Below are 19,955 nucleotides of genomic sequence, written 5' to 3'. Positions count from 1 at the left end.
ATCATAAAAGTTAATGTGGGGTTAAAGTACATTTTGTATGGGCATTTGGTGGGACATAACCCAGATGGGGTGGGGGGGTCATATCCAAGAAAAAGCTGAGCAACAAGTGTAAATGCAGACTTGTACATCTTTCTTTGTGGCGTCCTGCCTGAATAGGGTGTACTGAACTGCCCTACAGATATAACTGTCAAACTGCGAGTGAAAACTGGAAATATAAGTGAAGGGAGAGTGCATGCACTAATTAGCAATACTAGAAGATACAGAGAAATTCCTTCTGATAGTATGTATGACTGAGAGAAAGTACAGTTGTGCACACTTACCATAAATGTAGATGTTAAAGTGTATTCACTGTTGCAGTCATTACATTTGGGTAATCTGCTGGCAGGTTGCCCTCAGTCGGCCTGATTAACAAAGTCTTGGGTCCTGCGTCAGTTGCTGTCCCTTCTTCCATGACGTCAAGTCGTCAGGGGTATAAAACATGCAGCCGATGCCATTACATCAGTTTTTCTTGCCCTAGATGTCAGGTGCCTCCCAAATGGGGAGCAAAATATATGTATAGAATTTAAAACACAAAAACATATACCTCCAAACAAAAGCAAATACACCAAAAAGGCTTTTAATCATAGTAAAAGAAAGGAGAGGTATAGTTAGAGAAAAACAGGGGGCAGGAGGGTAACCAGGACTGCAACAGTGAATACACTCAAACATCTACATTTATGGTAAGTGCACACAACTGTACTATGTTCTTCATGGTTCACTGTTGCAGTCATTACATTTGGGTAGAATCCCAAAGCTATGGTTAGGAGGATGGGTTTATACAGCATTAGGAGCAGCTATAAGGCCCTGCAGGATAGCAGTGGCAAAGCCAGCTCTGGATTTGGAGAAGAGAGGTAAATGGTAATGTTTGGTGAATGTATGAAATGAGCTCCAGGTAGCAGCTTCTAGAATGTCTCTGGTAGGGAACCCCTCTGAGAAAGGCTGCAGCAGAAGTAGATGCAACCCTGGTGGAATAAGATCTGATCCCCTTGGGGATAGGTTTACCATGGTGCATATAGCAGAAATGAATACAATGGCTTATCCATTTGGAAATAGTCTGCTTTGAAATAGCCTTTCCCTCTGCTCCTGCAGCAAATGCCACCAATAGTAGTTCAGAATTTCTTAGAGATTTTGTCCTGTTTAAGTAGAACCCAAGTTGTCTGTGTACATCCAATGACTGCAGAATCCACTCACCCTTGTTCTGTGGATTGGGGAAGAAAGTTGGCAGATGAATGGTTTGATTAAGAAATACACTGGATACCACCTTAGGCATAAAGGATGGATTGGTCCTGAGAGCCATCCTGTCCAGATAAAAAATAATGAAAGGCTCCACTGCCATAAGAGCCTGTAATTCTGAAATCCTTCTTGCTGAAGTGACTTCTAAAAGGAAAGTTTTCCAAGAGAGAAATTTTAGGTCCACAATAGCAGCTAGCTCAAAAGTAGGTAGAGTGAGTTTTTCCAAAACAAAACTGAGGTCCCGTGCAGGAGTTGGTGCTCTCCTGGGAGGTCTTAAATTTTTGGCCACTCTGAGATACTGCTTTAGCAGAGGATGCGAGAAGAGGGGAGGTTCTGTATTGTAAAGAGCTGAAATGGCAGAGGCATGGAATTTTATCAAAGAAAAAGATAGGCCCTTGTGAAGCATCTCGGTTAAGTATTGCAGAATCTGAGGAATATTGGGCATTGCTGTGCTTATTCCTTGTGATTGGTTCCATGCACAGAATCTTTTCCATTTGTCATCGTAAGATTTTCTTGTGCTAGGCTTTCTAGCCTCCAAACTGACACCCATCACAGGTTTGCTGAGAGATGCCAAGGGTGAAATTAGTTGATTAGCCATGCTGCAAGATTCAAAGTTTGGAGCAGAGTGTGCAGAATTTGGTAGTTCTGCTGAGACAGTATGTAAGGTGTCTGAGGCAGGCGCCACGGAGGAAAGTATGACACATTGTGCAGGAGTGGGTACCAGTATTGGCAAGGCCAGTCTGGAGCAATCAGAATAATTTTTGGTATGTCCTGTCTGACTTTTAGTAGGACTTTGGAGAGCAGAGGCAGAGGGGGAAAAGCATAGACTGATGGGTTTTTCCAGCCGAATGATAGAGCATCCACTTTTCAAGCTTTTTTGTGATGAATTCTTGTGCAGAATTTGTCCAACTGATCATTCTGGGGTGAGGCAGAGAGATCTATGTCTGGGCTCCCCCATTTGCGTGTCAACATGTTGAAAACTTCTGGTTCCAGTTTCCATTTGTGTGGGCCTATAAGATTTCTGCTTAGTTCGTCTGCCAGAGTATTTAGCTTTCCTTGCAGGAACTGAGCTTGTAGATGTATTTGATAAGTCAAGACCATGTTCCACAATGCCATGGCTAGTCTGCAAAGGGGGTAGGAATGTGTACCCCCTGCTTGTTTATGTACTACATGACTGTGGTGTTGTCTATCAGTAGTTGCCATGGATGAAGGTAATCCTTGAAGGCTGTCAGAGCATTCTGTACAGCTAGCATCTCTTTCTGATTGATATGTAGGTGCATTTGATTTGGGCTCCATTTGTCCTGAATGCATTTCCTTGCCAGATGCGCCTGTAGTTAGGGTTTGGGCAGCACGGTGTGGAGTAAATGGCAGTCCCTTGTTTTGGTGACAGGCCTCTGCCCACCATAGGAACTCTAGTTGCAAGCAAGGTATAATAGGAATCATTGTTTCCAGGCTGTGACAAATGTTGATTCCATAAACTATTTAGGTACCGCTGAAGTTTCCTCATATGCAGTCTTGCATATGGAATTAGAAGAATGCAGGAGGCCATGAACCCCAAGGCCTGCAGAATTTGTCTTGCAGATAGCTGGATTTTTGTGGCCACCTGTTTGAAGTAAGTAAATTGAATTTGCTTTTCTGGTGTAAGGTAAGTTATCTGGGCAGTTGTATTTAAGCTTGCACCCAGGAATGTAATTTTTTGAGAGGGTACCAGTTGCTTGCACCCAGGAATGTAATTTTTTGAGAGGGTACCAGTTGCGATTTATTTTCGTTTATAGTGTACCCTAGACAAGTTAGAACCCTTTTTAAAAACACCAGATGCTTTAGAAGACAGTGTCTAATTCAAGCAGAAAACAAGGACAATCATCCAGATATGGATAAATTTGAATATTTCTTTGCCTGCAAAATGTGATAACTGGTGCCAGGCACTTTGTGAAGATCCTGGGAGCAATAGATAAGCCAAAGGGCAATGCAGAGAACTGGTAATGCAAACAGCCTGCTTTGAAGCAGAGGTATCTTCTGCAAGAATTCCTGATTGGGATATGCAGGTAAGTCTCTCTAGAGTTACCAACCAGGCATCTTTGCCTAGCATAGGTAGTAACTGTTGAAGAGTCAGCATCTTAATTTGGAATGTCCAGAAATGTATTTAGAATGGATAAGTCCAGAATTGGACACCATGATTGGTCTTTTCTGGGTACCAGGAAAAGTCTTGAATATAAACCTTGTTCCTTTTCCTCTTCTGGTACTGGTTGAACAGGGACAGAACTTGTTTCTGGGCTTCTGCCCACTGATTTAGAGGCAGCTCTGGCCATCCGTTTGGGATTGGCAACGTGTGGAAATGAAACTTGTATCCCTGGGATGCTATATTTAAAAACCATTTGTCCTGGGTAATCATTTGCCAGTTTTGTGCATGAAGTGCCAGCTTTCCCCCCAAAGGGGCGGCCAAAAGGTAAGTGCTTGGTGATTGTAGAGGAAAGTCATTGAGGCTGTTTACCATAGGGAGGTGCTTTGTTGCTTCCAGGTTTGGAGGTGGAGGAACCCCATTGTTTTGTTCTAAAAGTTCCTTGTGACTGAAACCTGGAGCCTTTAGAATGTCTGGATTTGACCTGAGCAGCTCTCGAGGGAACTGGAAAGGACCAGTTCTTAGTAGGCCAGTGCCTACTAAATCTGGGTAGTTGCACTTGTAAGAAATCTTTCACAGTTTGCATAGATTTAGGTTTACCTTCCATCTTTTTTAAAACTTCTTCAGCCTTATTACCAAAGAGACTGTCCAGTTGTAAAGGAGCATCCAACAATTTTGCTTTAACATGGTCAGGCAGATTTTGCTCTTTGAGCCAAGCATGCCTTATCACAGATCCAGTTATAGCAGCCCTGCAAGAGGCCTCCAAAGAATCAAAACCACATTGCAAAGTATGTTAACTTGTTCAGCAACTCTTTATTTTCCACACAGAGATAAATCATAAACATCATTTTCTGTTTAAATAGACCCATAACATGCTGTTGATATTTAAGCATATGAAATTGACAGTTTAAAACCCTGATTGCCCAAGGTTGCAGACGTGTAAACCTTCTTACCCCACCGTCCTGGAATCTCTGTCAGAGGGGGTAGGATTTTTAGCAGTTGAGGCCTTAATGCCCTTGGGACCCTGAGAAATGGTTTCAGGATCAGCAGTAGGGTTCTTGAAAAGGAATATGTGGGAGTCCGGAACCCTGTAGTATCTGTCTGGCTTACTAGGAGCCGGAGGCAGAGAATCAGAGGTCATATTGGATTCTGAAAAAATGTCTAGAGCAGTAGGTATAGCCAAAGGCCTATGCTGAGGAAGAAGAAGAAAATCCCTAATTTTTAGATTCAGAGAAATCCTGACTTTCCCAATGGAAGTGTTCCCATAAGGTATGTAAAGTTCTCCAAAAGAGAAATCCCTCAGGGGGAGAAGCAGAAGGGATGGAATCTTCTGCATCAGAGTCCTCATAAGTAGGTATAGATAAATCCTGTTCAGAAGAAGAATCAGAAGAAATAGAAAAGTACAGTTTTGTACCTACCATAAATGTAGATGTCCGAACAGGATAGCATCTGCAGTCCTAACAAATGGGGTTGTCCTGTCGTCAGGCAGCCCTTCGGTCGGCCGGATTCCAAAGTCTGGGTCTGGCCTCGGCTGGTGTCGCACTTCACCCGACGTCATCTCTGCTGGTCTTCGGGTATAAAGGCATCAGCCGACGCCATTTTCCTCAGTGTTTCTTGCCCCAGATGCCAGTTGCCCTCTTGGAAAACTAAATTTTGGGTAAATGCCAATGTTTCCAAAAAAAAATAGTAGGCAAACACAAAAAAATAAGCATGTATGTACATATATACAAACAAATACACCATAAGAGATCCCCCCCTAGCTAGCTATTAGGAGGGTAAATACCCTAGGAGTACCACAGAGGGGAAGGAGGGTGGGTAATCCTGACTGCAGATGCTATCCTGTTCGGACATCTACATTTATGGTAGGTACAAAACTGTACTATGTCCTTCAAGGATGCATCTGCAGCCCTAACAAATGGGTAGAATACCATAGCCAAACTAGGGGAGGAGGAAGAAGAATTATGGTGTAGTTTAGATCCCGAGCAGGGTTTGCCACTGCTGTATTGCAAGGGATCCTGAGTATAGAGGTAAGTTGTAATGCTTGGCAAATGTATGCACGGAGGTCCAAGTAGCCGCCTCAATAATGTCCTTGGTAGCCACTCCTCGTAAGAAAGCTGTGGTAGTGGCTGTAGCCCTTGTAGAGTGAGGTCTTATGTTCTGTGGAATTTGCTTTCCATGGTAGGAGTAACAGAATCTTATGCAATTTCCTATCCACTTGGAGATTGTCTGTTTGGAAATTGCTTTTCCTTCCCTTCCTGTTGCATAAGCTACTAAAAGCTGGTCAGATTTTCTATTGCCCTTGGTTCTGTCCAGGTAGTAGCGCAACTGTCTATGTACATCCAAGGTATGCAGCAGTCTTTCCCCGCTGTTCTGTGGATTGGGAAAGAAGGTAGGTAGGTGGATTGCCTGGTTTAGAGACACTCTGGATACCACCTTAGGCATAAATGTAGGATTAGTTCTCATGGACACACTATCTTGATGGAAGATTAGGAAGGGTTGTACTGCCATTAAGGCCTGTAGTTCCGAAACCCTCCTTGCTGAAGTAATTGCCAGTAGGAAAGCAGTTTTCCAGGATAGGTGTTGAAGATCTGCTGTTGCTGCTGGTTCAAATGGAGGGAGTGTCAATTTTTCTAGCACAAAGTTCAAGTCCCATGCTGGTAATGGTGGTTTCCTAGGAGGTTTTATATTCTTGATTCCTCTGAGGAACTGCCTGAGTAGAGGATGTGAGAAGACAGGGGGATCGAAGCTGTATTCTGCAGAAATAGCTGATGCATGTATCTTGATGGAGGAATAGGACAGGCCTGTATGGAGAAGCTCTGCCAAGTACTCCAGGATGTTAGCAATATCTATCTTTGACACATCTTTTCCTCTTTCAGTACTCCAAATGACAAACCTTTTCCATTTTCCTGCATAGTTCCTTCTTGTTGAAGGTCTGTGGGCCTCAAGGATAATGTCTTTAACCCTTTGGGATAAATCTGGGTTAGTTGCTGTTATGTAATGTTCCAGGCTGTCAGTTGCAGAGTTTTTAGGTTTGGATGCATGATGTTGTAGTCGTTCTGAGTTAACATCAAAGGCATCAGGGGTAGTGTCCACGGTCTCCCCCGAGACATGCTCCTCAGCAATGGATACCAGTGTTGTCTTGGCCAATTTGGAGCTATCAGAATTATCCTTGGACGTTCCTCTTTGATTTTCAGTAGTACCTTGTGCATCAAAGGAAGAGGTGGAAATGCATATGCTGTCAGGCCTTTCCAACTGAAGGATAGAGAGTCCACCTTCCATGCAAGTGGGTGGTATGTCCTTGTGCATCTTGAGCTGGTGATTGAGTGGGGATGCGAATAGGTCTATTTGTGGCATTCCCCATTTCTTTGTGATGGCCTTGAAGATGTCCGGGTGTAGCATCCATTCGTGAGCATCCGAGGTAGTTCTGCTTAACATGTCTGCTAGGATGTTTTCTTTTCCCGGTACAAATATTGCCTGTAACTGGATGTTGTAGCTCAGAGCCATATTCCAAAGGTCCAGAGTCATTCTGCATAGGGGGTATGAATGAGTGCCTCCCTGTTTGTTGATGTACCACATGACTGTGGTGTTGTCTGTCCTTATCATTAAATGGCCTTCTTTGAGGAATGGTCTGAAATTCTGGATTGTTAGTTTTACTGCCAGCATTTCTTTTTTGATTTATGTGCAGGTGCAGCTGGTCTGGAGTCCATAATCCTTGTATGCATTTGTCCAGCATGTGTGCCCCAACCTAGGTCTGAGGCGTCCGTTGTGATGGTTTGGCTTGCTTGAAAGTTGTGGAAGGGCAAGCCTGGGTTTGACTGGCATGCTTGAGCCCACCATAGGAACTCTTGTTTCAGGCATGGGATTAGTGGTATTTCGGTTTCTAAGCTGTGCCTGTGTTGAGACCATAAATTCTTTAGGTACCACTGTAGCTTTCTCATATGCAGTCTGGCATGGGGGACCAGGATTATGCATGATGCCATGAAGCCCAAGGCCTGCAGTACTTTCCTTGCTGATAGTTTGTTCTGCTTTGTTAATGCCAAGAAGTAAAGAGGGAGTTGTTCTTGTTTTTCTGCAGTTAGGAATGCCATCTGTTTTACTGTGTCCAATTCCACCCAAGAATGTTCTTGTTTGGGATGGTATCAGTCTTGACTTTTTTAAATTGACTGTGTATCCCAGGGCTTGTAGTAAGCAAATGACTCTTTGTAAGTCTTTTGTCAGCTTGCTTTTGTTGTCCGCTTGTATCAGGCAGTCGTCCAGGTATGGATAAATTTGGATTCCCTGTAGCCTGCAATGAGCGATTACTGATGCCAGGCATTTTGTGAATACTCTGGGCAGTAGATAAGCCAAAGGGCAATGCTGAGAATTGATAATGCTCTGATCCTGCAAGAAATCTGAGGTATCTTCTGCAATTTGGTCGTATGGGGACGTGCAGGTATGCCTCCTTGAGATCTAGAGTTACCAGCCAACACTCCTTGCCCAGCATGGGAAGAAGTTGCTGTAGGGTCAGCATTTTGAATTTTGGAACAATGATGAATGTGTTTAAGGCGGACAGGTCGAGAATAGGTCTCCAACTTTTCTTTCTTGGTACTAGGAAGAGTCTGGAGTAGAATCCTTTGCCCTGTTCTGTAGGTGGCACCCTTTCCACAGCTCTCATCTTTGTTAATTGAGCTATCTGCTTTAGAGCTTCTGTTTTTTTGGTTTGGAGGTAGGTTTGGCATTCCTCTTTTTTCTGGTAAGGTGTAGAAATGAAACCTGTAGCCTTGGTCTATAGTTTGCAAAATCCACTTGTCTCTTGTGATATAGTGCCAATTTTTTGAAAATAAGGCTAACTTTCCGCCTAAGGGTGCTGATATTTGTTCCCTGGTAGGCGGCGTCAGAGCCAAGTCACTGTGATTGTCCTGTTGCAGTGGCAGTGGTTGTGTCTGTGCCTCGTTGGTTATTGCCTTGCCACTGGCGTCCTCTGTAGGCACCTCCTCTGGATTGATTTCTGCCTCTGGAACGTCTATTCCTGCCTCTCTGAGATTTAGAGGAGTCTGGAAAGGACCAATTTTGGAAGGCCAGTTCCTGCTAAACCTTGGGGCTGAACCTGTAAGAAATCTTTAACTGTTTGTACAGATTTTGCCTTCTCTTCCATTTTCTTCATTACTTGCTGGGCAGGAGAACCAAATAGACTGACCTTATCCATAGGAGCATCTAATAGCTTTGCTTTAACATGATCCGGCAAGACCTGTTCTTTCAACCATGCATGCCTTCTTATAACTGTGCCAGTCATGGCTGATCTAAATGAAGCCTCCAGTGCATCATAGCCACATTTTAAAGAATGGTTACTAACCTGCTGAATGTTATTCACCATTTCTAAAACATATTTCTTATCTAAGGAATCAGGGGACAGTTTCTTAGTTAACTGATCAAGCATAAACTCTTGGTATTGGATCATATGAAACTGACAGATCAAAGCTCTAGCTGAGAGAGTAGCAGAGGTGTAAACTTTTTTACCCCATCTCTTTAAGGACCTGGATTCCCTTTCAGAAGGGAGAGGGTTTTTTGCTGAGGTCGAAGCTACTGCCTTAGGCCCCTGGGAGATAGTCTCAGGATCTGGGAGCCTTGTATAGGTGGTGATGAGTGTCCGGTACCCTGTAAAACCTATCGGGCTTGGCAGAGGCAGGGGCTGGAGGTAAAGTATCAGGAGCAGTGCAAACATCATTAAATGCATCATCCACAACAGGAAGAACTGGAGGTATAGCTAAGGGCCTATGTTGCGGTAAATGTAGAAAGGTCCTAAGCCTTTTTCTTGAATCAGAGAAATCTTGTCCCTGCCATTGGAATTGCTCTCTCATGGCATGTAAGGTTTCCCCAAAGGAAAATTCCTCTGGTGGAGAGGCAGAAGGAATAGATTCTTCAGCATCGGAATCTTCATAAGTAGAAAAAGGAGCCTCTGGATGGTCTGTATTATCTGAATCATCAGAAGAATCATCAGAGGACACTGGCTCAGGGGGCTCTGCTCTAGGTCTCTTTTCTGGAGGCTGAGAGGCCCTGTCTGGGTGAGATTGGGATCCCCTTATTAAAGAGATGAGATCCTCTGCCAGAGTAAGCATTTGAGAACTGGAACTGGGCCTGTGTGAGGGGGGCTTAACAGGCACAGATTTAGCAGATTTGGCTGCTTTAGCCCTGGCAAAGGCCTTAATAGACATGGCTGCAGGAGGCCTAGCAGCACCACGTGCTGGGGTAGAGACATCCAAAGGGATGGTGTCCGATAATTCTAGAGGAACCACATTAATAGGCAAAACTTCAGAGGCCGATTCAACTAGGGTAGCAGGAGCCTCGGTAGTAGTCATGGATTCGGCTGAAGATTGACCCGTTTGCTCGGTTTCGGCCGAAACAGAGACACTCGCGGTTTGCTTAACCGTGGTTTCGGCCGAAACCACGGACCGCGAGTGTCTGTCTTTTTCTTTACGTTTCTTAATTTGAGAAGTCGGAGGATCCGACGGCATAATGTACGCAAAATCTGAGCCGAAAAACTGTTCAGCAAACTCCGACCGATGCCTAAGCGTTCGTCGGTTGAAAGAAGCACAGGCTAAACAGGCTGCTACGTCGTGGTCTGGGCCTAAACAAGGTAAGCAGTAAGAGTGGAAATCTTTATGAGGTATTTGTTTCCCACAAGTTAAACAGTTATTCACTTTTTCTGACATCGGCTGAGGCAAGAAAGAGTCCCCAACGGGGTACTTAGCTTTTAGAAGTCTTCGAAGTAGTATTCGGTAGTAGTAATCTCTGGATCTGACCGACCGGCACTTGCGAACAGCTTCTGCTTCGGGCGCCACGCGGCAAGAAAGACTGAGGAAAATGGCGTCGGCTGATGCCTTTATACCCGAAGACCAGCAGAGATGACGTCGGGTGAAGTGCGACACCAGCCGAGGCCAGACCCAGACTTTGGAATCCGGCCGACCGAAGGGCTGCCTGACGACAGGACAACCCCATTTGTTAGGACTGCAGATGCATCCCTTGAAGGACATCCTGATCTGAAGATTCATAGTCAGTGCCTTGCCTAGGCCTCTTAGCAGGAGGGGGATGGCTAACTCTGGTCAAGGTAATTAAATCTTCAGCCATTTTGAAGATTTGTTTTTTAGGCATTGGGGCCTGTACATGTGGCCCAAACATTGTTTTTTAGACAAAGAAGTAGATTTTGGCCTTAGTTTTGAAGATGGCGTTGGTTTAATATACAAATCTTTAGGCCTGAAAAAACCCTCAGAAAACGGTGCCTGCACAGCGGCTCCAGACCCATCTAAGGTAGAGACATCTGCGGGTTCAATACTTAAAGCATCTCGTGGCATACCTGACTCCAAATGGGTCTCAGTAGAGGCCTGCGAATCAATAGTGGCGGGTATCAGGGGCTGCGAAAGCACCTGAGTACTGGCGAACGGCTTAGGAGAAGCATAGTCGGTTTTGGACCTCGACGGTCTGTTTCCATCTTTCTTTGCATTTTTTTAGGTATTCCAGTAGTCTGATTGCTAACAGACGACATTTCTGGATAGTTAAATCTTGAGCCAAAATATTTAGAAGTAAAAATATACAGACGTTTAATCATGCGTTGATTAAATTTAGCACAAAACCGACAGCTAGGCACATTGTGGTCAGGGCCTAGGCAAGGAATACAGTACAAATGAAAATCCTTATGAGGAATTTGCTTCCCACAAGCAATGCAATTATTAACTTTTACTGACATCGGTAAGGAGCAAGGAAAAAGTTTCCCCAATGGGGTACTTGGCTTTTAGTTGAAGTCTTCGGTTCTGAAACTCGAAAATGAAAATTTCAGGAGTCAGCCAACCGGCACTTGCGAACTGCTTCTGCACGGCAAGAAAGACTGATGTAATTGCGTCAGCTGCATGTTTTATACCCCTGACGACCTGACGTCATGGAAGAAGGGACAGCAACTGACGCAGGACCAAGACTGTTAATCAGGCCGACTGAGGGCAACCTGTCAGCAGATTACCCAAATGTAATGACTGAAACAGTGAAACACGAAGAACATCAGGTAATCAGATGTACATTGGCTTGAAGCTGAAAGGTACGAGTTTTGGCAGTGCTTTATAAAAAAAAAAAAAAAAAAAAACACTACTAATTACTTACCTCTCAACCTCTTATTGAAAAATATCTGAGCAAAGCCAAAAATAATGAGGGGACAAACGACCAAAATGGGGGCAATTTTTAAATATCGCTCTTACAAATTTATAACATTGACAGTATAACAGGTTTTGTATTAGCGTACATTTTCCAAAGGGTACACTAGAAAGTCTGAAACTAATGTCCGTTGTCCTTCAGTGACTTCAATCCTCAATGATTTGCCTGAAAAACTAATTCTAATGAGGAACAGACCAAAATAAAGAGGCAAATATCTGGACAGTGGAGAGGTATATGCAACAGTGTGCTGTCTTTAAACACAGAAGTCCGCAAGAACCACACCAGATGCATCCTGGGTTGTCTGTGTTAAAAAGTAATCAACAAGCAAGAAAAGACTTGAGGCACAATGCAGGTGAAAAGTTTATTTCAAGTGGAGCTGTCACTACAGGATCCAGAAGTGACGGTTTCATGACACCAAGATGAATGGGCTGGTACATTCTTGATAGTTTGGCTCTGGCATACAACACAGAACCTTTAATATACAAGAAATAGCAATCTTTTTTTCCTGAAATACATGAACCTTCAGGATAAGAAGTGCAATCTTTTTCCTGAAACAATTGCTTCATTATCCATCCAGACAATGGAGCACACCTTCACATTAAAAACAAACAAATACTGTCAACTATTTCATTGCTGCAAGCATGCTAAACAAAAACAGATAAACCACTATCACAGCAGTCTCCAAATGCTGTACAATACTCTGCAAAAAAGTACAGCATATGAGCATATTGTGTGCATTAGATCACATACTCTCAGAGAATGTATGCAAGCAATGAAACATGGCTGACAGATTAATGCACCAGTCAAGTTATATAATAACACACTAACTAGTAAGCTGACCACATAGAAAGTGGTACATCTCTCTACAATGCATATCTTGGTGTTACTTGCTGTGATTCTACATAGAGACGGTTTATTATTGTAGAATTACATTTGCCATCTATAGGCTTAATGCAGACTTTGAAATCCTGTAACACCGTCTACCAAATTAATGGTACAGTTGTGTGTGTAACAAATCATGTTCACAGGAACATTACTATCCTTTCATTCATTTGATTCCTGTTTATAGTTCCCAAATTCATACACACACACACAAAGTTTAGAGGGCTTCCGAGCACCTCTATGCAAAATGGAAGAAAACCAGAGTACCCAGCAACAATTCATATAAACACAAGATGGAGCTGCAGATTCCACATGGAGAGACACCAGCTGGGGTCAGTCCACAGACTAAAGCTGTAAGGCAGCAGAGCTAGATCACTGCACCATTGTGCTGCCCAGAAATGTAAAAACTGCTAGCAAATGCATGCCATCCTGTATAGTGTATACTTTTCTGTGATACAATAAAAATATACAGTAGAATAATATATCATGTTAAGAAATAAAGACTGAACAAAACTCTGCATCTGCTCTTACACAGAATATATCACACGTTCCAAGGATTATATTGCACCAGAACAACAGGTTCCTGTGCCAGGGACACAGAGGGATCAAGCCTTGAAAATGACCCAGTTTGAATAGAGGTGAAGGTGCTTAATGGAAAAGACAAAGGATGGACATACCCATCCTGGATGGGGTGGGAGAGTGCATACATGCTCAGGCTCATGTGCATAGGCAGAGTTCCCTGGTAGAGACTCAAACACTGTGGTGCCTTCTGTGTGTTGTCAGGACCATCCTGATGATATCAGACTTTGCAGAAATGAGTGACAGAGAAGCACTGTGGTCCATTGTATATGCCACCCATGGGTTGTCACTGCTGGTCATAAAGAGGCAACACTAAAAGAAGTCATTGAACCTCCTGGTATCTGCTTAAATGATGGCCCCTTCTGGTCAATGCTAATCTCCAGTGATGGGAAATTAGTCATTGGCTAATAAAGAGGATAATGTGGAACAAAATTTAAAATGTCTTTGAAAATATCATACTGTCTAAAGTCTGCAATATATAAAATACTACATGGAGAAAACAAAACAGTAATCTAATCAGCTGGCTCGGATGGTCCTCAAGCCCTAATTGTGTGCAGCTATTTACAATCTGTCAAACCACAGTTCTGACCTTCTCCACTGCATGCTTCAACTTACTTCCAGAAATGATCAGACTCAGCCTTCGAGTACCTTAGCACTACTACATATGTAGGTCAAGCCTTCAAGTAGTTCATTTCAACCATTGTTGGCACAAGAAAATAATGTCTTTATGTTCATTTCAAACCTCCTCCTCCATCAGTATCCCAATAATTTGCCACCCCTCATTAAAGTAAAGCTTCCCTCCTCATAACTCTGGGCCAGTAATACTTAACCATATGCCCCTGTCCTTTTAATGCCCCGCAGTGCACAATGTAATTGACACCAGTTTGTTCTTATTTCTTCATCCAGACCCACATCACCAAATATTTCTGTGGCCCTCCTACGAATTTCTATTAAAGTATAAATTCTCTTTTCAAATAGAGTCTGAAAAAAACTTTAGTCTACCAGGGTGACCTCAGAGATCACATAGGCCAAGAATTAAAATTGTGCATTACCAAATTAAACTATGTAACTTCTATCATCATTTTGATAGTCTTGGTCACCATATACCTGTCAACCTGTTTGCACCTGTATTCCGGACAAAGGGAAAAATAATAATGGGGGTGCAAAAGCCCCAAATCAGGAGCAAATTTAAAAATTACTTTAATACACACTTAATGTTATAACTACAACAGGTTTTGAATTAGTGTCTATTTTCTTGACAATTTTTGGTTTTACTAATGGACTGTAATCCTCTAATTCACCAGAACACCATACTTTTATGAAGGAAAAATAGGAGGCAAAATGAGGGACAGCTGAGAGGCATGTCTGTCACCACTGTCCAGCATTAGGCAGACAGATTCATGATCTCACATGTCATCACTACCAAATCTTTTCCTCCCACCAGTGCTTACCAAACTTGCAGTTTCTTCAGAGTCCTGTACCACAGCATTCACAACTTTGTCTTCAAACGTAATGGACATTTTTCAGGTTATTTTGTTCACCTGTTCTTATTGGTCTGTTGTTGGTTTCTTCTGGGCTCATCGTGGCACCCAATTTCTGTCACTGGTGAGAAGTAACATACTAAGACTTCTAAGCAGTTACAGAAAGGAAACCAAGCTGGACTACGAATTTGTTACATTTCTGTGCGAAAATTAGAACTACAAAAGGTATAGTAAAGAGAGAAGTCTTGGGGAAAAGGATGACACTAATTATGCTACCAAGATGGTTTTGGGAATGGTGGAAAGAAAGACAGGGCCTGCCTTTATTTTACATATGGAAATAAGGAGACAAGACCAAGTTAATATACAATTTCTGCTCCAGTCAGTAATGTTTGGGGCCATGGTCCCCAATAGGAAAGATATCTAGCAGGGTAAGTAAAGAAAAAAAAATAAAACCTTTGGGGAAGATAATACAAAGGCAAGTATTAATTAGGAATTTACTGGGAAAAGAATCCTGCTCACCTGATCTACGGGGAAAGCAGCTACAGTCTGACAATGTCTAGCAAGCTAAAACATGCACAACTACTTACAATGACAAATCAGTTGCAAAATAGGAATACATCCTGTAACTTAGTGAGGTGGGTGGCAACCCACAGTGAAATTCCTAGTCGTCTGTGTTAAAAGCATAAGAAATAAAACTGCTGAACTACATGCCTGGATTATCCAAAATGAGGAGACTTTTTCACTAAAACTGAAACTTGACTTAAACAAAGCATAAACGACTCTGAAGTTATACCTCCCAACTACAATATCATCCGCAATGACCATAGAGAGAGGAAAGAGTGGTACTGCTTGAATATTTCCCAACACCTACCACATTTCCCCTTACAGCAAACCAACACCAAAATTCAGTTCAGCAGAGCTTGTCATTACTTTCCTCAAAATAAAAAAGTTATAAACAGTGCATAGCTGTCCTTTAAATCCCTCCTGGCAACAATACAGCTATACTGAAAGATGGTCCACAATGGATATCCTTAACATTTCCACAAGAAACAAATACTACTAGTTGATGCGAATGTCAATTGGTTGGGCATTAACTTCGCTACACCTAGCATGAACTTGCATTATTTCACACATTATAGAAGGCATCACATTTCTCATTAGACTGGATCTTATTATCAGACCCTAGCAAATACTCCATCACAGGTACAATGTTAGACTTGCTCAGTGAAGTGATCATCTCCCAATCCATATGATCAGACATTCCACCCATCAGTTAAACAGCATATTTATATACAGCCTTTCCAAGCTTAGCCCAGAAATGTTCATTACTACAATATCATGTATAAACTGGAACTTTCTAAAAATCCTCCCCTTAAACGATGCTGTAAATGAATTCAATACAACTTTTCTAAATATTCTAAATGGCTTTTCCACTCCTAGAAAGAAGACACTAAAACAAATACATAATGCAATCTGGCTATCCAAGAGCGGAATGCTAATGCAGGAGAGAGAAAACGCATGGAAAGAATGTCAATATCAAACTTCAGAATGCTTCACAATCATGCTAAAAAGCAAATAAATGAAAACAAAAAACTATATTAACATTCAGAATAACACAAACACAACCCTAAAATATTTTGGGCATCCATTAAAGAAATCTTACATCCTGGCCAAAAATTCAGCCCAAACCCCTTTCCCAATAACTCCCCACTCAAAATTGCAATACAGGTCAACTCTTATTTTGTAAACATAGCATCTCTAACCAATGATTCCTCAACATCAAATCCCAACCCTGCCCAACAGCCACATATCACCACAGCCACTTTCATCTTCAAACCTGTGCCCACATCCTATATAAAACTACTCAAACTTAAACTGTGTTCTTCTTCAGCTGATGACCTTCCAAGCAAGTACCTAAAAAAAAAAAAAAAGCAGCCAAAAGCATTGCCTAGTCTGTCTCAGTCCGTATAAATAGGTCAATCCAGGAATCCCATCTCTCTCTGGAAAAAGTAACACATCATCACTCTACACAGAGGAGGAAAAAACAAAAAATAAAAGAAACAAACATTAATAACTTTAGATCTATAGTAATCTTCTTTCCCCTCACAAAACACTTGAAAAAATGTATTCATAAACAACTGCTACACTACCTCATGCAGATAGAACTCCTATTCCTTATACAACATGGCTTCTGTCCTTTCCTTAGTACTAGCACTGCCCTTCTAACCTATATAGTTACTGTCAACAGAGATAATGGCAAACTAATCTATTCCTTATTTCTAGAGTTGTGTAAAGTCTTAGACGCCGTTTGTCACAGCAAATTTCTACTTTAAATGTCCTCACTAGGTCTCTCTCAGCCCACCCTTCTGTGGTTCAGAAGCTACCTGTCTGATAGGTACCAGTCAGTAAAATGGCACTCCATGCTTTCTCCTTGCCTCGCAGTCACCACTGGTGTACCACAAGCCTTTACTGTTACTTATTTACCTCTACTAAATTATCTTCCCCGATTTTTTTTTCTCTATATACCATAAGCATGTTTCCCTTACTTCATATTGTAATTCCTGTTTGTATTTGAATACTCTAACTACCGCCCTATAGCACTGCTATCTCCTATTGCAAAAATAATGGAGAAATGCATCCACAAACAGTTACTAAATCACCTCCTTTCTAACAATCTCCTCGCTAACTGCCAACATGGCTTCCGCCCTTACCATAGCACTACCACAGCCTTACTATCCTTCACTGACTCCATTAATATTAACCGTAATAGCAATCTTCTCTCATCAGCATTCTTTGTAGATCTTTCTAAAGCCTTTGATATGGTGAATCACCAACTCCTTCTTCATCGCTTAAAATCACTCTCTCTTGACACCCCTGCCTTAACTTGGTTCACTTCCTACCTTCAAAACCGTAAACAGGCTGTTTTATGGAACAACAATCTCTGAACTTCTCCCCACCACCTTAGGGGTCCCGCAAGGCTCCATCTTAGGTCCTCTTTTATTTTCCATCTTCATTAATGACTTGCATCTTGCCACACCCCTAACTACTTGCATTCAGTATGCTGGACACCACCATCATTTGCTCTGCCACAAACCAAGCTGACCTTCACTACCTTACCCAAAAGACATTCACTACTATTGAGCAATGGTTCTCTAACCACTGTCTCCTCTTAAACCCTAAAAACTAAACTCCTCCTCTTCTCACCTACACACCTATCTCCCCCTATTAATTTCACAATTACTTCTAACAATGGCACCCTTATATCTCCTGACCAAACAACCAAACTATTGGGTATTACTATTGACAATCTACTAAAATTTGATTTTCACATTAACTCCAGCATAAAAGCAGCTAATAGAAAACTAGGTTCTCTATAGAATCAGAACTTTCCTCACTACTGAAGCAAGAACTACCATAGCAAGAACACATCTTATCTCCACTTTACTATATGCTTCCCCCATTTATTCTAACCTATCTAAGCATAACATTAATAAGCTCACAACAGCCTACAACAACATTGCAAGATTTGCCACTGCCTCTCCATATAAAACACATCACTGTCAGAACCTCTCTAAACTAGGATGGCTGGAATTACCCCACCTAATTCAGTACTATCAGCTTACACTTGCCCACAAAGCCCTTTACCACCCTGAAAACATACCCATGCTCTCCACCCTTATAAAACCCTACAACAACTTAAAAGCCCTACTCTTCTAATAAACTACTGATTCAAACTTCTCTTTCTAAGAATACAGCAGGTGATTCAATATTTTCAAACTCAGTTGGTAAGATCTGGAACCAACTTCCTCCAGACCTTGCAGCCCACACTTCTTTTACACTATTTAAGACTAAATTGAAACTCTTTCTTACTAAACACTGGCTTTGTTCTTGCATCAATCCCAGTTGATCTAGCTCCTCTATGACCTTCTATTCTCCTCCTTCATTCCGCTTAAATTCTCCCAAATATATTTCTTCAATTTATTTTCTTTTTCCTGTCGACTTAATTACTATACTTCTCTAATAACACTCATCTTAACTTTTTTTAAAAAACTTAATTCTTCTCTCCCTTCTCTTACCACTTCTGTACTTAAATAATTTCCTTGTCTTTCTATCCCCCTCTTTGTAAACTTCCTGAAATTGTTGCTACTGCCTTTCTTACTTGTGACTTATATCCATACTTGACTTATAACCATTGTGATAATTTTGTATGTACTGTTTTTGTAACCATGTAGTAGATAGCGGAGCTTTTCTCCTCGGGCCTCCACTGAAAATGGACTTGTATCCAGTTGGACTAGCCCGGTTAACAAATGTAAAATAAATAAAATAAATAAATAAATAAATATTAGGCTAATTACAAACTATCTAAAATTTATACAAATATTACATGATAGTCATATAACTTGCATCAGTTCTTATCTAATGTTTTTAAATTATGTCTAATTTGTTAAATTATTTAAACTGCAGATGGTTTTATTTTTAAAGATTGTAAAATTATTAAAAAGTTTTGTAATAATTTTGAGCTTTTGTCCCTGGGCCTCCTCTGAAAATGGTCTTCTACCCAGTTGGACTTTCCCAGTAATCAAATGTAATTACATAAAAATAAATAAAAATTAAAACACACTGCTAGAATCTTCTTGTGTTCTGACTGTGTGCTTCTCAGCTGACAAGTATTTTTTGGCACTTTAACAGAGTTGAATAAAATAATAATTGAATTCAGTTCAGAACACAGTTTGAATAAATAGCATTTATTTAAACTGTATATGCTTTAATACTGCTACACAGTCAAGTGTCTTAGCTTGCACTGCATTTGAATTGTTTTTAGTGCTGATTTAGCTGCTTTTCTGTGTGTAATATATATATATATATATATATATATATATATATATACACACATATATATATATATATATATATATATACACACACATATATATATATATATATATATATATATATATACATATATATATATATATATATATATTAATATTACATACATATACACACATTATATACATATATATATATATATATATATACATATATATACATATATATTACACACACATATATATTACACACACACATATATATATATATATATATATATATATATATATATATATGTATGTATATATATATAAATATATGTATATATATATGTATATATATATATATATATATATATATATATATATATATATATATAAATTCTAAGCTTGTTTCCTGTAACTAGTTTACTCCAGATATAGATTTGCTGTATCCAGGACTGTTTGTAAACTTCTGAGGCCCCCAAACCTTTCTGTTTTGGAGGGAAGTCTTCTAGCTTGTCAGTGGGAGTGGTAAGCACTAGGTAGCCTATCTACCACAAGAGTGATGGTTTCTGGCCCAGAATTTGTAGTTTACTGGCCAGAATTTGTAGTTTACTGGCCATTTGGGCAATTTTT

The 19,955-nt window shown here is 41.0% G+C and overlaps 1 protein-coding gene across 1 annotated transcript in view; it reads right to left on the bottom strand.

The window, feature by feature from the left end:
• GLRX (glutaredoxin) overlaps positions 1-19,955 on the bottom strand; it is a 380,777-nt gene that overhangs the window by 304,644 nt on the left and 56,178 nt on the right. The gene's annotated exons all lie outside the window — the stretch shown is intronic.

Source organism: Protopterus annectens, chromosome 2.part2, assembly GCF_019279795.1.
Source record: "Protopterus annectens isolate FY-2018-M chromosome 2.part2, PAN1.0, whole genome shotgun sequence".
NCBI lineage: Eukaryota > Metazoa > Chordata > Ceratodontiformes > Protopteridae > Protopterus > Protopterus annectens.
The sequence above is the reverse complement of the archived record's forward strand: the minus strand, read 5'-3'. Positions and strand labels throughout refer to the sequence as shown.